Source organism: Natator depressus, chromosome 9 (assembly GCF_965152275.1).
Source record: "Natator depressus isolate rNatDep1 chromosome 9, rNatDep2.hap1, whole genome shotgun sequence".
Classification (NCBI taxonomy): Eukaryota; Metazoa; Chordata; order Testudines; family Cheloniidae; genus Natator; species Natator depressus.
The window spans coordinates 56,244,910-56,262,131 of NC_134242.1; the positions used below are offsets into that span (position 1 = coordinate 56,244,910).

At 44.2% G+C, this 17,222-nt stretch overlaps 1 protein-coding gene across 3 annotated transcripts in view; it reads right to left on the reverse strand.

Annotated features, from left to right (window-relative positions):
• The window catches only part of VAMP7 (vesicle associated membrane protein 7), a 60,452-nt gene extending 43,511 nt beyond the window's left edge, over positions 1-16,941 (reverse strand). For 2 of the 3 annotated variants that reach the window (XM_074964280.1, XM_074964278.1), the window contains exon 1: positions 16,771-16,926. The gene's annotated coding sequence lies outside the window, so the exon portion shown is untranslated. Of the gene's footprint in view, positions 1-16,770 lie in introns of all 3 variants that reach the window. The other variant, XM_074964279.1, reaches the window with a different exon arrangement.
• Between the last annotated feature and the right edge of the window lie 281 nt (positions 16,942-17,222).

Below are 17,222 nucleotides of genomic sequence, written 5' to 3' on the forward strand. Positions count from 1 at the left end.
CTGTGAGAGTGAGGGATCGTCCTTCAGGATAGGTTGTAGATCCTTGATGATGCGCTGGAGAGGTTTTAGTTGGGGGCTGAAGGTGATGGCTAGTGGCGTTCTGTTATTTTCTTTGTTGGGCCTGTCCTGTAGTAGGTGACTTCTGGGTACTCTTCTGGCTCTGTCAATCTGTTTCTTCACTTCAGCAGGTGGGTATTGTAGTTGTAAGAATGCTTGATAGAGATCTTGTAGGTGTTTGTCTCTGTCTGAGGGGTTGGAGCAAATGCGGTTGTATCTTAGAGCTTGGCTGTAGATCGTGTGGTGTGGTCGGGATGAAAGCTGGAGGCATGTAGGTAAGTATAGTGATCAGTAGGTTTCAGGTATAGGGTGGTGTTTATGTGACCATCGTTAATTAGCACTGTAGTGTCCAGGAAGTGCATCTCTTCTGTGGATTGGTCCAGGCTGAAGTTGATGATGGGATGAAAATTGTTGAAATCATGGTGGAATTCCTCAAGGGCTTCTTTTCCATGGGTCCAGATGATGAAGATGTCATCAATGTAGCGCAAGTAGAGTAGGGGCGTTAGGGAACGAGAGCTGAGGAAGCGTTGTTCTAAATCAGCCATAAAAATGTTGGCATACTGTGGGGCCATGCAGGTACCCATAGCAGTGCCACAGATTTGAAGGTATACATTGACCCCAAATGTGAAATAGTTATGGGTGAGGACAAAGTCACAAAGTTCAGCCACCAGGTTTGCCCTGATATTATTGGAGATACTGTTCCTGATGGCTTGTAGTCCATCTTTGTGTGGAATGTTGGTGTAGAGGGCTTCTACACCCATAGTGGCCAGGATGGTGTTTTCTGGAAGATCACCAATGGATAGTTTCCTCAGGAAGTCAGTGGTGTCTCGAAGATAGGTAGGAGTGCTGGTAGCGTAGGGCCTGTGGAGAGAGTCTACATAGCCAGACAATCCTGCTGTCAGGGTGCCAATGCCTGAGATGATGGGGCGTCCAGGATTTCCAGGTTTATGGATCTTGGGTAGCAGACAGAATACCGCTGGTCGGGGTTCTAGGGGTGTGTCTGTGCAGATTTGTTCCTGTGCTTTTTCAGGGAGTTTCTTGAGCAAATGGTGTAGTTTCTTTTGGTAACCCTCAGTGGGATCAGAGGATAATGGCTTGTAGAATGTGATGTTAGAGAGCTGCCTAGCAGCCTCTCGTTCATATTCCAACTTATTCATGACTACGACAGCACCTCCTTTGTCAGCCGTTTTGATTATGATGTCAGAGGTGTTCCTGAGGCTGTGGATGGCGTTGTGTTCTGCACGGCTGAGGTTATGGGGCAAGTGATGCTGCTTTTCCACAATTTCAGCCCGTGAACATCGGCAGAAGCACTCTAGTAGAAGTCCAGTTAATTGATTAGTCTCATTACAGTTGGTATGGCAACACCCATTTTTTTATGTTCTGTGTATATATATATCTTCCTACTGTATTTTCCACTGCATGCATCCGATGAAGTGGGTTTTAGCTCACAAAAGCTTATGCCCAAATAAATTTGTTAGTCTAAGGTGCTACAAGTACTCCTCATTTTCCTTGTAGTGGGGAAAGAGGGAAGTAAGGCATCAATCCCTTACAACTAAAGCTTTGAATATTTAATGTATCAAATATGTACCCTCAATCTCTAAGCATATTTACAGTCATTAGAAGCATAACATTTAGAAATACCCAAGCTGTACAAGACCAACTCAAAACTTCCTGGAAGAAAATCTGGAACTACTTAGACAGTTTATTTAGAAAGAGCCCGAGTATCTAAACAGGCCTTGCAAACTGCCAGCCCAAGAGGGAGGGAAAGGAGGATGGATATATTACAGAGTTGAAGGCCTCTTTCAAGATGACTCTGCCAGATTTGAAATCTGGGGTCTCTTAGCAAGAATCTCAACTGATTTCAACTGCAGGCTGATGGATAAAAGAAAGGCTATCTGCAGAATAATCCAGGCCCAAATCATATAGTACCTTGAACCATGCCCAGAAACAAGTTAGTGACCCAAAGTTGGGCAAACTACAGCCCGCGGGCCACAACCGGCCCTTGGGACCATCCTGCCCGGCCCTTGAGCTCCCGGTCGGGACGGCTAGCCCCCGGCCCCTCCCCTGCTGTCCCCCCTCCCCGCAGCCTCAGCTCGCTGCACCGCCAGCGGCGTGGCTGGCTCCGGCTGGGCGGTGGGGCTGCGAGCTCCTGCCACTCTGAGCAGCATGGTAAGGGGGCAGGAAGCAGGGGGGTTGGATAAAGGGCAAGGGATTCTGGGGGCAGTCAGGGGACAGGGAGCAGGGGGGGTTGGATAGGAGGTGGGGTCCCGGGGGGGTGGTGGTCAGGAGACAAGGAGCATGGGGAGTTGGAGGTTCTGAGGCAGGCAGTCGGTGGGAGGGGGCCAGGCTGTTTAGGGAGGCACAGCCTTCCCTACCCGGCCCTCCATACAGTTTTGCAACCCCGATGTGGCCCTCAGGACAAAAAATTTGCCAACCCCTGTAGTAACCAGTATAGTGAAAATACAGATGTGCAGAAGACCAGTAAGTGAACAGGTTGCTGCATTCTGCATTAGCTGAAGTTTCCCAGTAATCTTTCAGAGAAGACCCAAGAAAGTGAATGACTAACTCAATCAGGAGGTGAGGAAGAGGAAAGGAAGAAATCATGAGACACTGTACAGTTTCAGTCTTCTACAATTTGGGGTTTCATACTTATGCAGTCAAGTACCCCAAAATGCACTACAGCGCTTGGCATCTTTAATGAAAAGCGGCAAGAGACTTTGCAAAACTAAGGCCTAGACTACAGATAAGTGCTGAGAGAATTGAGTTAGATTGTTTGCTCATTCTTCATGCTCGCATGGAGCAGGGATCAATACAGACTATCATAAATATAAAGGGAAGGGTAAACACCTTTAAAATCCCTCCTGGCCAGAGGAAAAACCCTTTCACCTGTAAAGGGTTAAGCAGCTAGGATAACCTCGCTGGCACCTGACCAAAATGATGAATGAGGAGACAAGATACTTTCAAAGCTGGAGAGGGGGGAGAAACAAAGGTTCTCTCTGTCTGTGTGATGCTTTTGCCAGGAACAGAAAAGGAATGGAGTCTTAGAACTTAGTAAGTAATCTAGCTAGATATGCGTTAGATTCTGTTTTGTTTACATGGCTGATAAAATAAGTTGTGCTGAATGGAATGTATATTCCTGGTTTTGTGTCTTTTTGTAACTTAAGGTTTTGCCTAGAGGGATTCTCTATGTTTTGAATCTGATTACCCTGTAAGGTATTTACCATCCTGATTTTACAGAGGTGATTCTTTTACTTTTTCTTCAATTAAAATTCTTCTTTTAAGAACCTGATTGCTTTTTCATTGTTCTTAAGATCCAAGGGTTTGGGTCTGTGTTCACCAATGTAAATTGGTGAGGATTTTTATCAAGCCTTCCCCAGGAAAGGGGGTGTAGGGTTTGGGGGGGGGGGGGGAGGAAGACGTTTCCAAGCGGGCTCTTTTCCTGTTATATATTTGTTAGACGCTTGGTGGTGGCAGCAATAAAGTCTAAGGGCAAAAGGTAAAATAGTTTGTACCTTGGGGAAGTTTTAACCTAAGCTGGTAAAAATAAGCTTAGGGGGTTTTTCATGCAGGTCCCCACATCTGTACCCTGGAGTTCAAAGTGGGGAAGGAATCTTGACACAGACATAGCACAGTTATGTCTCTTCACTCAACAGTGCTTCCCCCACTCACTAAGGAGAATTCCATAGTCTTCTTTGACTAGAAGACTGTGGTTACAGCTCAGAACTGGGGGCGTGAGAAGAAAGAAGGGATTCTCATAAGCAAACTCGGAAAATGCAGCTAGATTAAATTATTCAGACTAATTATCAATGGTTCCCTATCAAACTGGGAGGGTGTATCTAGTGGGGTTCATAGGGGAGTGAGTGTGTGTGTGTGTGTGTTGGGGGGGGGTGGTGAGAAAACCTGGATTTGTGCTGGAAATGTCCCACCTTGATTTTCATGCACGTTGTAAGGAGAGTGGTCACTTTGGATAGGCTATTACCAGCAGGAGAGTGAGTTTGTGTGTGTGGTTTTTGGAGGGGGGTGAGAGGACCTGGATTTGTGCAGGAAATGGCCCACCTTGATTATCATACACATTGTGAAGAGAGTGGTCACTTTGGATGGGCTATTACCAGCAGGAGAGTGAGTTTGTGTGTGTGTGGGGGGGGGGGGGGCGGAGGGTGAGAAAACCTGGATTTGTGCTGGAAATGGCCCAACTTGATGATCACTTTAGATAAGCTATTACCAGCAGGAGAGTGGGGTGGGAGGAGGTATTGTTTCATGGTCTCTGTGTGTATATAATGTCTTCTGCAGTTTCCACAGTATGCATCCGATGAAGTGAGCTGTAGCTCACGAAAGCTCATGCTCAAATAAATTGGTTAGTCTCTAATGTGCCACAAGTACTCCTTTTCTTTTTGCGAATACAGACTAACACGGCTGTTACTCTGAAACCTGTCATTATGCAAGGCACTGCATTTAGCCGTATGGAGTGGAAATCTATCAACTGCATGAAAAAACTTGTACAGATACAGACAGACATCATCTTCCTTTCCAAATGCAAACAGATGGACATCGTACCAAAAGGACTGAAGGTAAAAAATCCATTACAATCTACATACCACACAGACTATGCTGACAGCTTGTGCCACACGCTCTCAAAGAAACTGCGGAATCACATGATGAACATCCTCTACAGCAAACAGGGAAAGATTAAGAATGAGCTCTCAAAAATGGATACTCTCATAAAAAACCAACCTTCCACACAAACTTCCTCGTGGCTGGATTTTACTAAAACTAGACAAGCCATTTACAACGCACACTTTGCTTCTCTACAAAAGAAAAAGGACACTAAACTTTCTAAACTACTACATGCTACAAGGGGCCACAGCAATGGTTCCCTCAACCCACCCAGCAATATTGTTAACCTATCCAACTATACTCTCAGCCCAGCAGAAGCAGCTGTCCTATCTCGGGGCCTCTCCTTCTGCCCCTCCACCCCCACGAACATGATACAGTTCTGTGGTAACCTAGAATCCTATTTTCGATGTCTCCGACTCAAGGAATATTTCCAAAATACCTCTGAACAACATACTAATCCACAGAGGCCTCCCTACCAACATTACAAAAAGAAGGATTCTAGGTGGACTCCTCCTGAAGGTCGAAACAGCAGACTGGACTTCTACATAGAGTGCTTCCGCCGACGTGCACGGGCTGAAATTGTGGAAAAGCAGCATCACTTGCCCCATAACCTCAGCCGTGTGGAACACAATGCCATCCACAGCCTCAGAAACAACTCTGACATCATAATCAAAAAGGCTGACAAAGGAGGTGCTGTTGTCATCATGAATAGGTCGGAATATGAACAAGAGGCTGCTCGGCAGCTCTCCAACACCACTTTCTACAAGCCATTACCCTATGATCCCACTGAGAGTTACCAAAAGCAACTACAGCATTTGCTCAAGAAACTTCCTGAAAAAGCACAAGATCAAATCCGCACAGACACACCCCTGGAACCCCGACCTGGGATATTCTGCTACCCAAGATCCATAAACCTGGAAATCCTGGGCGCCCCATCATCTCAGGCATTGGCACCCTGACAGCAGGATTGTCTGGCTATGTAGACTCCCTCCTCAGGCCCTACGCTACCAGCACTCCCAGCTACCTTCGAGACACCACTGACTTCCTGAGGAAACTACAATCCATCGGTGATCTTCCTGATAACACCATCCTGGCCACTATGGATGTAGAAGCCCTCTACACCAACATTCCACACAAAGATGGACTACAAGCCGTCAAGAACACTATCCCCGATAATGTCACGGCTAACCTGGTGGCTGAACTTTGTGACTTTGTCCTTACCCATAACTATTTCACATTTGGGGACAATGTATACCTTCAGATCAGCGGCACTACTATGGGTACCCGCATGGCCCCACAGTATGCCAACATTTTTATGGCTGATTTAGAACAACGCTTCCTCAGCTCTCGTCCCCTAACGCCCCTACTCTACTTGCGCTATATTGATGACATCTTCATCATCTGGACCCATGGAAAAGAAGCCCTTGAGGAATTCCACCATGATTTCAACAATTTCCATCCCACCATCAACCTCAGCCTGGTCCAGTCCACACAAGAGATCCACTTCGTGGACACTACAGTGCTAATAAACGATGGTCACATAAACACCACCGTATACCGGAAACCTACTGACCGCTATTCCTACCTACATGCCTCCAGCTTTCACCCTGACCACACCACACGATCCATCGTCTACAGCCAAGCTCTGCGATACAACCGCATTTGCTCCAACCCCTCAGACAGAGACAAACACCTACAAGATCTCTATCAAGCATTCTTACAACTACAATACCCACCTGCTGAAGTGAAGAAACAGATTGATAGAGCCAGAAGAGTTCCCAGAAGTCACCTACTACAGGACAGGCCTAACAAAGAAAATAACAGAACGCCACTAGCCGTCACCTTCAGCCCCCAACTAAAACTCCTCCAACGCATTATTAAGGATCTACAACCTATCCTGAAGGATGACCCAACACTCTCACAAATCTTGGGAGACAGGCCAGTCCTTGCCTACAGACAGCCCCCCAACCTGAAGCAAATACTCACCAACAACCACATACCACACAACAGAACCACTAACCCAGGAACCTATCCTTGCAACAAAGCCCGTTGTCAACTGTTCCCACATATCTATTCAAGGGACACCATCACAGGGCCTAATAACATCAGCCACACTATCAGAGGCTCGTTCACCTGCACATCCACCAATGTGATATATGCCATCATGTGCCAGCAATGCCCCTCTGCCATGTACATTGGTCAAACTGGACAGTCTCTACGTAAAAGAATAAATGGACACAAATCAGATGTCAAGAATTATAACATTCATAAACCAGTCGGAGAACACTTCAATCTCTCTGGTCACGCAATCACAGACATGAAGGTTGCTATCTTACAACAAAAAAACTTCAAATCCAGACTCCAGCGAGAAACTGCTGAATTGGAATTCATTTGCAAATTGGATACTATTAATTTAGGCTTAAATAGAGACTAGGAGTGGCTAAGTCATTATGCAAGGTAGCCTATTTCCCCTTATTTTTTCCTACCCCCCGCCCCCCAGACGTTCTGGTTCAACTTGCATTTATGCTGGAAATGGCCCACCTTGACTGTCATGCACATTGTGGGGAGAGTGGTCAGTTTGGATGAGCTATTGCCAGCAGGAGAGTGAGTTTGTGTGTGTCTTGGGGGGGGGGGGGGAGGGGGGTGGTGAGAAAACCTGGATTTGTGCTGGAAATGGCCCACCTTGATTATCATGCACATTATAGGGAGAGTGGTCACTTTGGATAAGCTATTACCAGCAGGAGAGTGAGTTTGTGTGTGTGGTTTTTGGAGGGGGGTTAGGGGGTGAGAGAACCTGGATTTGTGCAGGAAATGGCCCACCTTGATTATCATACACATTGTGAAGAGAGTGGTCACTTTGGATGGGCTATTACCAGCAGGAGAGTGAGTTTGTGTGTGTGTGTGGGGGGGGGGGGGGGCGGAGGGTGAGAAAACCTGGATTTGTGCTGGAAATGGCCCAACCTGATGATCACTTTAGATAAGCTATTACCAGCAGGAGAGTGGGGTGGGAGGAGGTATTGTTTCATGGTCTCTGTGTGTATATAATGTCTTCTGCAGTTTCCACAGTATGCATCCGATGAAGTGAGCTGTAGCTCACGAAAGCTCATGCTCAAATAAATTGGTTAGTCTCTAAGGTGCCACAAGTACTCCTTTTCTTTTTGAGTCCTGGGTCTGGTACTATTCAAAAATTTCATTAATGACTTCAGTAATGAAGTGAAGAGTATGCTTATAAAATCTGCAGATGACACCAAGCTGAGAGAGGTTGCAAGCACTTTGGAGGACAGGATTAGAATTCAATATCACCTTGACAAATTGGAAAATTGGCCTGAAATCAATAAGATGAAATTCAACAACAAGTGTGAAGTACTTCACTTAGGAAGGAAAAAAAAAAATCACAAAATGGGGAATAACTGAATAGGTGGTAGCAGCACTGTGGAAAAGGATGTGGGGATTATAGCAGCTCACAACTTGAATGAGAGTCCACAATGTGATGCAGTCGCAAAAAAGGCTAATATTCTGGGGTGTATTAATAGGAGCGTCATACGTAAGGTAAGTAAAGTAACTATCTTGCCCTCTACTCAGCATTGGTGAGGCTTCAGCTGGAGTATTGTGTCCAGTTCTGGGCACCACACTTTGAGAAAGAAGAGAACAAATTGTAGAGTCCAGAGAAGAGCAGCAACAGTGATAAAAGGTTTAGAAAATCTGACATATGAGGAAAGTTAAAAAAACTGGAAAGGTTTAGTCTTCAGAAAAGACAACTCAGGGGGAACTAGTAACAGTCTTCAAATCCTGTTAAGGGCTGTTATAAAAAGGACTGTGATCAATTGCTCTCCATGCCCACCAAAGGTAGGACAAGAAGAAATGGGCTTACTCTGCAGCCAGGCAAATTTAGATTAGATGTTAGGAAAAACATTCTAACTCTGAGGGTGTTGGATCATATTAAAGAAGTTCTGTATTAAAATCAAATGAGTTTGATTCCCCATAGTTTAAATTCCAGGGTATTACTAATTAAGAGGTCTCTTGGTTTTTGGTACTGTTTCTCTCCCTCTATGTGTGAAACTTGCAAGCTGCTAATTGTGTTAGTACATTCTAAGACAGAGTCTGTTCTCAAAGCAATTCTTTGTAACAACCACCACTCTCACAGAGACAGACTCAAAGCAATACTCTGTAACAACAGAAACAGCACCCAGAGACTCCCCGCCCTTTTGTTGTATTCATCTCGCTTTGTTAACAACTGTGATTAAAATAGAAATAGAGGATGTATGTGGATGGATGCTTGGTGTGGGTAATAACTGAATGATCAGGGAGGTGCCAGCCTAAGAATGCAGTGTCCATCGGCTGAAGAAGGCGTCAAGTGGAAATAACCAGAGGACCCCCGGAGGGCAGACTGGAATCCACCCAAAAGCCTCAAGAATGGGAGAACCAAAGAACAAGATAACATCTGGCAGCACGGAGCCATCAGGAATGTGACATCTGCTGATTGATTCAGCAACAGCATGATGAAGCAATTCCCATAGACTGGCATAGGAAGAAATTCCTATAAAAATGGACTCTAGAAAATGAGAACTTTGGGGTCTGATTCTGCAAACCAACTTCCAGGAGCATCAGATGTGCATCTGACAAGGCCCTGCTCCCTCCTCATGTCCAGGCCACCTGGCCAGTGGCTTGGCATGAGCAACTCTAAGGCTGGTAACTATGATAACAACCTTGCAGAACCTGTGCGTGTGTGTTTGTATGAATGAATGTGTGAATAAATATGAGATTGAATGGAATGTTATAGCTGTAACTAACTGCTTTCTATGATTCTTTCTGTATTCACAATAAATGTGGTATTTTGCCTTTTCCCCTTTAATAAGATCCTGCTGGTTTTTATTTTATTGGTATAACATTTTGGTGGAGAATTGCGAAAGGGGGAATTATTGGTAAAAAACCTCAGTTATTGTAAATATTGGTATGCACACCGCCAGCCCTATTGAGTTAGGCATTTCTATAAGGTAGCAGGGGACCTGCTGGCCTCCGGGAAGGTAGCAGGGGACCTGCTGGCCTCCGGGAAGGTAGCAGGGGACCTGCTGGCCTCCGGGAAGGTAGCAGGGGACAAACGCATAGATTAAGCTATGATTTCAGAATCTAGGCTGTGTCACTTGCTAAGTAATACCGGGAGTGACAAAGAGATTGAAATATCCATGTTAAGATGTTTAAAAGAAAACAGGGTAAGCCAGTACCAGAGGGAGGAATGGAGTCAGAAGGAACTCCAACCTCACCTTTTGTTAAAGAAATTACACCTTTTAAACAAATCCTTCAAAAAAAATTTGGGTACAGTCCTTGGACTAAACAAGCCCTAGCTGATGTCTGCACTATTTCGGACCTAGAGGATAGATTGGCTCAGTATATCTTCATATACAAACCTTCTAGTGCTGCCAAAAGAGAGCAGCAATTTGGTTGTTGTGGGAGGCATGTAAGGATTCTTACCTCCGCTTGTCTTCATGTAAAGAGGAAAAGGCGCAAACGGAAAAGGGAACAGACAATTGGAAGGTGCTGGCTCCAAATACCCAAAGCCAGCTGAAAATAGTGAAAGAGGCACTCCAGGAATACAAAAAGAGTGAAAAAGTTAACTCTGAAGAGGCTGGAGGGAATTAAGCAGCTAAACTTTGTGAAAATGTTAAAAAGGAAAAGTGTTAGAGAAAGAGCATTCTTGGTTTCTTTGCAGCCATTCTGAAGGAAAAATGGGCCCTTTTCCAAAGGAATGTCTGTAAATTAGCCAGGCAAAAATAAACTGATTAAAATCATTTGACTGGACAATTTAGTCAAATTTGCTAAAAGAACATAAGAGGGTTCTATTGGAACTTAACTGCCTCAAATGTATAAAGGGAATGTAAGATGTAAAAAACAGAGCAGTGTGGAAGGGATGTTAAGGAAAAGAAAATGTGTATGTATCTATCTGTGTGTGTGTAATGATGTAAAGTTCTAAGGACCAATTGGTTTTGTTTTTGTTTTAAATAATGCCACTAAAAATCCATTTGACTCTTTAATTCAAAGTTGCAAAACTGACAGACCTTTTTGCTAGACACAGGTAATTAGTGTTGTTTGGCTTTGGGATTTGGCATTTAACCCTTAAGAGGTAAACTCAATGCTTTACAAAATTTAAAATGTTTTTAAGTTGTGGCTGCAGCAGGGCAGTCAAAAATCAGAAAAAAAAATTCTGATTCTTTTTGTTTGTTTGTTTTTGTAACAAAATAGCAGATGAGAGCTGTAGAAAAAAATATTAAAAAAAGACAGTGCACCTCTGAAGCAACAGCAGGGTGAAGTGCACAAAACAAAAGAAGCAATGTTAGAAACACTGAATCTTAAAATGGCTCTGAGTAATCAGACTGTCACTTTGATAAAGTTTCAGAGTAACAGCCGTATTAGTCTGTATTTGCAAAAAGAAAAGGAGTACTTGTGGCACCTTAGAGACTAACCAATTTATTTGAGCATAAGTTTTCGTGAGCTACAGCTCACTTCATCGGATGCATACTGTGGAAAGTGTAGAAGATCTTATTATATACACACAAAGCACTTTGATAAAGGTACATGAAAACTCTGTAAGCAAAAAAAAAAGAAATAGTTACACCTTATGTAAAAATTGATGTGGATAATGTTATAGAAGTTAAACTATGGAAGGAATGTGCATTTGCCCCAAAACATGTGCAGGGTATATTGTAGAAGGGGCAAAAGAAATGCAAACATACCATGCTACTTAATTAAAATGCTATTCAGGCTCCAAAGGGAGCCACCATAGGTTGGGATTTCTTTTTCAGATTGCTGTGTGTCTTGGAAGCAGAAGTTAAAAGTGATCAAAACTCTGGTGAAATTTGATTGTGTCCCTTTTAAGATAGAGTCTCTGAGCTGCTGATGGCTTTAAATCCAAAAGCAGGAAGTGTCTGTGAAAATGCAAATTACCTAAATGATAAAGGAAGGAAAGAACTAGCAGCACAAAGGAGCTGCAGATAAAGGACACACCTGGTCAGCAAACAAACTGGCTAAATAAAAGGCATGGGATAACAAGATAAATTTAATAAATTTAATGATAATAAGTACCCCTGTAACAATGTATAGTGTGTATGATTTTTGGAAAAATCCTTTAAGGTCATATGGTAATGATGCTTCTCAGCTATTACCTGTAAATAAATTTAAAGCTTAACACAACAGGAAAAACATTATAAACTTGATCTGCTGTATAAGAAGGAAAACTGAGGTACCCCACCTCAGGGATTTAACGACTAAACAGTGGGATAATTTCCCCATAACCCTTAAAAGATAGACGCCATTGAAACCTGGCCTGCCTATAGAACAAAAACAGGAAGATGTGGGGGTAATTCCTCTGTTTTGCCTGCAATCAGCAAGGGTATTTGTAAAAGAAATATTTTAAGCAATAATCTGCCACCCCAAAAGGGGTAGAAACATGTTCTTTTTGTCTTTCAGAAAATCAGGAAAAGCTGATGCCAGCTGAAGAGCAACCCAATACCATGAATCTACTGTCACAATAGAAATTGTGTTGTGTGTTCTGTGTTTTGTCTTGTTGCTAGCACAGTTGTGTGTTTAAAAAAAAAATACTAAAGACCTGCAGGTAATTAAAAATAAATTAAGCTCTCTGACCCAGCTACAGGACAGCCTGATACAAAAACAAGTACATGCCAATGTAGACTTGGTCCAAATGGTCTGGGTAACCTAAAAGCCCGATGGAATCTTTGGCAATGGCTTAATACTACCAGATGGCTTATGCATAAGAAAAAAAAATTTAGAAATAGGAAACTACACAGCCATAGCTATGGGATGCACTGAAATGCAGATACTTGCCCTAGCTACTTTGGAACACAAAATGTTCTGGGTCATATTGGGAAATATTAAGGGTTTGATGCATTTGTTAAAACAAAGAAAGATCATTGTTTGACACTTATCAATATGAATGGATGCAATACGTTTCCAGTATTGTAAACCAAACTTGTTAACGGGAGAAATTGTTGTCAAAAGTGCACACCAACAGTCCCTGGAGGCAAAGGTACTGAAGGTTAGCCCACTCCCCATATTACACATGGGATCCCTCTGGGTACCCTGGACCTCGAGCCAGTGGGCTGGGGAGGGAGGGAAGCTATTGGACACTAGAGGTTGTACTGAATGGACTCCTCAAAAGTGGGTGTGCCTCACCTTGCCTGTTGCCCCAGAACCTTGTAGTAAAGATACATCACAAGGATCATGTATGTGGGATGAATTGGAATCACAAACTCAAATTGCCTCACAGTACCTTCCTTTGAATAGGCTATATAAAAAGTGACACTGACGATTATAAATCTTAGTGTCAAAAGGGGGATTATGTTGGATCATATTAAAGAAGTTCTGTATTAAAATTACAAATGAGTTTGATTCCCCATAGTTTAAATTCCAGGGTATTACTAATTAAGAGGTCTCTTGGTTTTTGGTACTGTTTCTCTCCCTCTATATGTGAAACTTGCAAGCTGCTAATTGCGTTAGTACATTCTAAGACAGAGTCTGTTCTCAAAGCAATTCTTTGTAACAACCACCACTCTCACAGAGACAGACTCAAAGCAATACTCTGTAACAACAGAAACAGCACCCAGAGACTCCCCGCCCTTTTGTTGTATTCATCTCGCTTTGTTAACAACTGTGATTAAAATAGAAATAGAGGATGTATGTGGATGGATGCTTGGTGTGGGTAATAACTGAATGATCAGGGAGGTGCCAGCCTAAGAATGCAGTGTCCATCGGCTGAAGAAGGCGTCAAGTGGAAATAACCAGAGGACCCCCGGAGGGCAGACTGGAATCCACCCAACAGCCTCAAGAATGGGAGAACCAAAGAACAAGATAACATCTGGCAGCACGGAGCCATCAGGAATGTGACATCTGCTGATTGATTCAGCAACAGCATGATGAAGCAATTCCCATAGACTGGCATAGGAAGAAATTCCTATAAAAATGGACTCTAGAAAGTGAGAACTTTGGGGTCTGATTCTGCAAACCAACTTCCAGGAGCATCAGATGTGCATCTGACAAGGCCCTGCTCCCTCCTCATGTCCAGGCCACCTGGCCAGTGGCTTGGCATGAGCAACTCTAAGGCTGGTAACTATGATAACAACCTTGCAGAACCTGTGTTTGTATGAATGAATGTGTGAATAAATATGAGATTGAATGGAATGTTATAGCTATAACTAACTGCTTACTATGATTCTTTCTGTATTCACAATAAATGTGGTATTTTGCCTTTTCCCCTTTAATAAGATCCTGCTGGTTTTTATTTTATTGGTATAACAAGGGTAGCTCTAGCATAAATTCCCTAGGGAGGTTGTGGAATCCCCATCATTGGAGGCTTTTAAGAAGAGGTTGGACAAACACCTGTCAAGGGTGGCCTAAGTTTACTCGGTCCTGCCTCAGTGCAGGGGACTGGACTAGCTGACCTCTAGAAGTCCCTTCCAGCCCTAGATTGCTATGATTCTATTTGTTTGTGCGAGGCACAAAGAGACACAAGGGATACAGAACACAATCCCTTCCCCATCACTTTGTTGGGAAATCTCCTAAGGTCACCACAAAAACAGTTTTCTCCAAATCAGATTCAGTACAGACAATGCATGGTATGTATTGTTCTGCAACATTTCTATCAATAGACTACATATTCCTTCTTGACTTCTATAGTGGATATTTAAACTTGATGACTCCAGCAGAAAGTGAGCCAACCTTCATTTTAGCTCTCCGTCATTTTCATTAATTTAAAATGAGGAAAAGTTTTTATTCTATCCTCTAAAGCTTCCTCATGGCTCTTAGTTTATTTTGACCTGACAGGTGTCCCTTTAAAGATATTCTTACCATTACCACCACCTTACATTAAAACAAATGTGAAAATCTAACATCCTTTTCTGTACTTAGGCTGTTTATTTTTTGCATCTCTTAGCCTGAGCATCAGAACACAAAAGCTGCCATGATTGGTCAAACCAGTGTACCATCTGGTCAGGCAGCCAGTACAAGATGTTTCACAGAAAAGTGAAAAACTCCGTAACAGACAATTATGAAATAACCAGTTCCTTAAACTAGTTTCTTCCTAGCTCATCATTTAACAGTTGATGTATGTTCTGAAACATGAAGGTTTATATCCCTTCTGTTTTTCCCTCCAGCAAATGTAACTGTAGATTTTCTCATTACCCATGAGAGCATCTAATCCTTATTCTGAATCCAACCAAACCACTGGCTTAAATTATATATAGTGACATTTAGTTCCAGAGATTAACTAAAATAAACTGGCCTGTTGCACTTTGCATACCTAGTCAATTTCATACTCAGGTTCCCATGCACTGACAGTCTTCCATAGTTCAGGCTCTTTAAATACAAGCCAAGAGATTTTCCACTGAAATTTTTGTTGTGTCACTGATACGTTTCTACTGTTTTTGAGTTCTGTAAAACCTTGCTTTTACTAAATCCAAGGTTGATCATTCTCTCATTGTGTCCCCTTTTTAGTGTTTAATTACTGCTGAGAGATAAGAACTTACCAAGCATAGACTGAAGGGGAAAAAACAAAACAAAAATAAAACAAGCTTTCCTTACAAATTCCATCAAGTTCATTGACTAGCTTCCCATCAAAGTCAGCCTTCATTCTACCTCTCCAACTCCTTTTGCAAATGAAATTAATAGGCAGCAGGTTTAAAACAAATAAAAGGAAGTATTTCTTCTTACAGCGCACAGTCAACCTGTGGAACTCCTTGCCAGAGGATGTTGTGAAGGCCAAGACCATGACAGGGTTCAAAAAAAAAAATTAGATAAATTCATGGAGGATAGGTCCATCAATGGCGTCCCTAGCCTCTGTTTGCCAGAAGCTGGGAATGAGTGACAGGGGATGGATCACCTGATGATTACCTGTTCTGTTCATTCCCTCTGGGGCACCTGGCACTGGCCACTGTTGGAAGACAGGATACTGGGCTAGATGGACCTTTGGTCTGATCAAGTAGGGCCATTCTTATGTTCACATAAAAGCCCACATGCAAAGTCACAAGTTAGCGGACTTCCACAGTCTTCTAGTTTCCACTTCCAGCATCCCCCTATGAGCTAAAACCAGAACACATCACTCAATACGAGCACCTAGCCAGAACAGGGGAAAACCCAGCAAACTTAGTTTTCCTTTTTGTAATTATTGAGTAATATTTGTTCTCTTTCCCACCCCCTCAACTGTCAGTTTATGCCAAAATATTTAGATTTGTACAAGCAGAATATTGGGACTGTTTTGAGGACTGGCATTAAAAACCATTTTGAGGAGTTTAAAAGCTCGGAAAGGTAGCATTCACCCATACACCAGAACGTGAAAGTGAAACCAACAAGCTTACCCAGCAGAAAAGAAATGCAATAAGTAAACAAGATAAAGACATGCTACAGAACAAACAGCACCAACAGGGAAGGTTAAATGAGATATTTAGAGTCCTTCCAGTCAGCAACTTCAGGTTAGTGAAGACAAATCAGGAAGGCTGCAATGTCTCTCTGGGTGAAGTTTCCTGGCAATACCCCACAAGTGTACACACAACAGCCACCAACTTGGACACTCCACGCCTCCTTGATTCCACAGAAACTAGCAACAAATGTTACTGCATGATAAGTCTTCTCCATCCTTTGGGTGGAAAGCCCCTGGCTCAGCCTCTGAGCAGTAGCACTCTCCTTGGGAGGTAACTCCCACTCCTTCGGTGGTAACTCCCACTCCTTCTACCTGTCTCCGCAACTCCCTCCTCCTGCCTCTAGTCCCCACTTGGGCCCAGGCCCACAACCCCTCCTCCTGCTGCTTTATTGCTCCTACTGTCCTACTCCCGACCCCCACGGCCTTCTCCTGTCCCCCCAGTCCTACCCTTACTTCCATCTGCCCCCAGGGCCCCTTCCACCTTTCTCCTGCTTTATTGCCCGCACCCCTTCTCCTCTTGCCCCCCAATCCTACCCCTCCTCCTTCTGTCCCCCAAACCCATTCCCCAGACCCACACCCCACGGCCTCCTCCTGTCCCCCAGATTCCCTCCGCCTTCCTCCTGCCCCTACCCCCTCTTCTTGCCCCTTCCCCCAACTCCTGCCCCGCCCCCTCTCACCTGCACCCGCGGCCTCGCTTTCCGGGCGGCAGAGTCCCCAGCCCGGCGCGCTGTTTACCTGCCGCCCCCAGTCGCTTTCCCCTCCGTTCGGCGAGCACGTGCACTTCCGCCGGGAACGCTCCCGACGCAGGAGGAACTCACGGGAAATGTAGTCACCAGCGCGGGGAGCGGGCCGCTTCCTCCCGAGCCGCGCTGCACGTTGGGAAACACCACCTACCCAGGCGCTCTGCCTGCTGGGTATTGTAGTTCTACGGTGAGCGTGCCCGGCTCTTTGTGAGAGGCGCCGCCGAGAGCCCAGAGCGGCAGCAAGCAGCCGAGGGGCAAGGGGCAGCTTCCCCCGGCTGGCTCAGACTGCCCAGCCCGTGTCCTCCTGGGGCCTCCCCAGACCCGCTGCCGCAAATCACATTCAGATTCCAGTTCGAAGCGACTCCCGGAGCACCCCCCAGAGCAGC